The following is a 4,378-nucleotide window of genomic DNA, read 5'->3' on the forward strand; positions in this document are numbered from 1 at the left end:
CCCACAAGACTTCCCAGGGGCTCAATTGCTCCTCTTGGGGTCTGTGTACATAGTCTAATTGGGGTTGGCCTTGATGTCCTGCCCCTGGACTTTGTTCCCATTCCAGATTTTGTTTGTGTTGGAATCAACACTAACGAAGAGTGATAAAAGTAAGAGGTAAACCAATGCAATTAAGATAGTTAAAGAAATAGTTTGGTTAGAAAACACAAGCCCAGCAAGAACCATGATGTAAGGGTTGAGCTCCCTCCTCCACCCCATTTAATGTATGTAATAAGAACAGAGCTAGCCCGGATCGAGGGGCTGTCCACTGGTCCTCACGTTTGAAGGTGGACAGACTCCCTACCCAGCTCTTTAAAAAATTTTCTCTCTGTGTTTTGATTTTTCATTTTCCCTCCTCCTCTCCTCTCTGCCAACTCCTAGGAGGGAACTCCCAGTATAGTTTGGGGCTGGTCCCCAACAAAGAAGGATGTGTGTTTAGAGCTGATGGTTGCAATCAAAACTCTTGGGCTTGAGTCTGGTGGTCCTCCCCCAGGACAGGTGCCATTTACTACCTACCTACTGCATAGCAGGCACTGTGACAGGTGCTTTGCATCCACCATCTCATCAAACATTCCCAAAAACCTAACGAGGAAAGGATTACCAGCCCATTGGACAACTGAGATCACTGAGGCTTAGAGAATTGAAATCACTGGCCTAAGGTCACATGGCAAGAACATAAAGCCCAGATGTGAGCCCCAGTCTGTTCTAAAGCCCATGCAACACCAGCTCTCCATCTCTAACCCACTGAGGAGACAAATGCCTGTGTTTGTGTGTCCAGCTTAGTGCCAGGTGGTTATCGAACATCGTGGGACTGATGCCAGCAGAGGCTTGGAGGTCCCAGAGGCCAGTTCTGATCTAGTGCTTGCAGAGGAGGGTGAGGGAGCCCAGGGGCACCGAGCTCTCAGGGAGCCTTTAGGGTTTTGTACAATTAAGGCTGAGACACAGGAGCCACTCAGACACCTGCAACCTCAGAGTCAGAAGAACCCTGAGAGGCCACGGAAATGAGTGTTTCTCAAGCCCTGTAATGATAATGTTCACAATGTAATAAAACCGACATCTGGACCCAGTCAACCCCCACACACACCCACCATAAAAACATGATTCGCTGAAGCAGCACTTTGCTGCTGGTGAAGTGTCAACATTGCACGTGCACACATACCAATGCAATCTCCAAACAGACTCCATGACCCACTCATGCACTGGGACTGCCGCTCAGAAAAATAATTGTTGGCCAAGCACCGTGGCTCACACTTGTGACCCAAGCACTTTCAGAGGCCAAGGTAGGAGAATTGCTTAAGACCAGCCTGAGTACACTCAAGACCCTATTTCTACAGAAAATAGAAAAATATTAGCAGGGTGTGGTGGTGCACACCTGTAGTCCCAGTTGCTTGGAAGACTAAGGCAGGAGGATTGTTTGAGCCCAGGAATGGATGTTGCAGTAAGCAGTGATGACATCACTGTGCTCTAGGTGACAGAGTGACAGACTCTAGCCTGTTGAAAAAAGAGAAAGGAAGAAAAAAGGAGAAAGAGAGAGAGAAAGAAAAGGGAAGGGAAGGGAAGGGAAGGCAGAAAAACTGCTCATGTCTTGCTCAAGGTCAGCACATGTGCAAGGTCATGACTACAGCTTGAGTGTCTAGTTTCTAATTCTTTTAGGTACCCCAATACAATGATCAGTAAAATATTAGCCCATCAGAGTATATAATGGAGGCATTTAGATGGTTTGTGGTATTAGACACGGTACTTTGGGGGGGTTGTTTTTGTTTTTTGAGACAGAGTCTCTCTCTTAGCCCTGGATAGAGTGCCATGATGTCGTAGCTCACAGCAACCTCAAACTTCTGGGTTCAAGTGATCCTCTTGCCTCAGCTTCCTGTATAGGAACACCCAGCTAATTTTTCTATTTTTAGTAGAAATGGGGTCTCACTCTTCCTCAGGCTGCTCTATGAAATCCTGAGCTCAAGCAATCTTCCCACCTTGGCCTCCCAGATTACAGGTGTGAGCCACGGCACCTAGGTTTAAGATCCTGTACTTAACCCTGCAGCCAGAGAGGGTCTAATTCTGCTTCTTGGGAGATTCAGACGGCATCTGAGAAGCCTATGGGTCACCATGGCTGTTGGTTTTCACTGAGCAGGTATGCTGGCCAGGAGGGGTCTCAGTAGGGTCCCCCCAAAAAAAGGTCACCTGTATTTTGAGGTCCTACTTCATCTTCCTCCTGCCTGGGGCTCCTCAGAAGACACAGCCAAGACCTCTTCTCTCTGGGCACCATTGCTGGAGCACACGAGGCAGAGGACACACGGGATCTAATGCTGGGGACATTTACTGGGCATCCTCTGTGCCAGCGCCCCTGCCAAGCAATAAGGCTCAGGCCCTACTCTGTGGACTCAGACTAGAGTGCGTGGACCCCTCCCTCAGGCTGCCTGGTCTGGGGCACACCTTCAGCCTCAATTCATTCTCCCATTAATGAATTAGGAATAATTAGGATAAGGATAATTATGTTTACCTGTAACTGGGTGTTGGGATGATTAAATGAGGTAACTTGAACGAAAGTCCCTGGCACACAGGGAGTAATCAGTAGTGGCAGCTTTTATTATTATATTGTTACTGATAAAAAAAAATTCCATTCACAGCTGGTGAGAGGAGATGAAAATTCTAGAGAGCAAGAAACAGCAAGAGCAAAGGCACAGAAGCGGGAGAGCACAGGGCGAAATCATGGAAGAGGAGGTCTGCAAGGTGGGGACCGATTGGGAGATCAAACTGGAAAAGCAATGCAGCCACTTGTGAAAGACCTTAAATGTCAGGCAGAGGAACTTGGCAATGGGGAGCCATGGGAGGCCTTAGAGGAAGGGAGTTCATGAAAGAGAAGATGGCTACAGGACTCTTGACTGATAATAGTAAATCCTTGCCAGGGAAGAGGCTACATAGTCATGGACTTTCTAATTCCAGCAGGAAAAGAGGCCCTGACAGCAGCCCACCTGGGTCTAGGGCAGGGGTGGGAAGGGTCTGTCTCATTGTCTGGCCAGAGACCCAGGCTGGTACGAGTCTCAGAAGCTAGTGCCAGAAGCAGATCTGTAAGTGTGACCCGAAGCTGGCATCCTGTCCGCAGCAGCACCTGAACACACATAATGGTTGGAACCTCATTTTCAGGAGCCAGCTGTGTAGGAAGATCACGCCTCCCTGGGGGACATTAGGGGACTGAGTTAACGACTCTCAGCCCCCTATGTGGGATCCTTGAGGGCAGGAGCTGTGTCTTATTCATTCATTCATTTTTTCATTCAGTCACTCAATCAACAAACATTTGCTGAGCACCTGCTATATGCCAAGCATCCTGTTATCCTGGACACAGGGAAGCCTGTGTCAACTAAGGTTTGATCAGAGCAACAGAACCACTAGAAGATTCTTGTATATAAACTAATGGATGTATTAAAATGATTTGACTTTTTATAACTGTGGGAGACAATAAAATGGTCTGTGGGAGGCTAGGGCTGCAGCCTGAAGTCATGTCCCAAGTGGCAAGAGGAAGTGAAACTACAAGGATGAATAGAGTCCCCGAGGACAGCCAAGGGCACCCTTCAAGAGGTAAAAAGGCTTTGGTGATGGAACATCTTCTAAGAGAAGCCAGTGCCTCTCATTATGGAACCAAAGCAAGTCCCTGGCCCCGAAGTCAGAGAAGCTGCAGGTGGCCTGGCAGGACCTGGTGCTGCTGTGGTTTCAGCTGCTTCCCCGAACCACTGTGGTCAGCCGGCAGGGCCAACACGCGTTAGCTGCAACAGCGTCTCATGGCCTGCTCTGACTTTTGGATGGTAAAAATCATGACTGCTATTCCATATCAGCTTCCAAATAGTATTCAAGACATCACCCAGGGCCTTTGCTAATCTGGAGTTCTGCAGGAATGGGAATTCTAGGAAGTGTAGTTTCAGCTTAGTTAAGTGGCCATACAAATCCACTGAAGTTCACCCCTTGTTGATGTGGCACCCCCATAAGCCTCTTTCTACTATAATTAACTTCCAAATAAAGGCAATAGCAAATCATCTTTCTGCCTAAGATAATGCAATTATCCTTATCTAAAATAAGGAGGTCTCCAAAAGAGTATACAAAGTCCTTTTTATTTTTCTTTCTTTTTTTTTTTTTTTTGCGGTTTTTGGTGGGGCTGGGTTTGAACCCGCCACCTCTGGGTGGAGGCCAGGGCCCTACTCCTTTGAGCCACAGGCGCCACCCTATACAAAGTCCTTTTAACTCTCTCTAGGTGATGTTTGTTTTTATTCTTGGTTAAGTCACAATCCCCTTTTGAGGTCCTCTGACTTGAATATTGAGATAGGAGGTTAACTAGGTTACCACACCTTAT

Source organism: Otolemur garnettii, unplaced genomic scaffold (genome assembly GCF_000181295.1).
Source record: "Otolemur garnettii isolate 467f Iridium unplaced genomic scaffold, OtoGar3 scaffold00009, whole genome shotgun sequence".
NCBI classification, from domain to species: domain Eukaryota; kingdom Metazoa; phylum Chordata; class Mammalia; order Primates; family Galagidae; genus Otolemur; species Otolemur garnettii.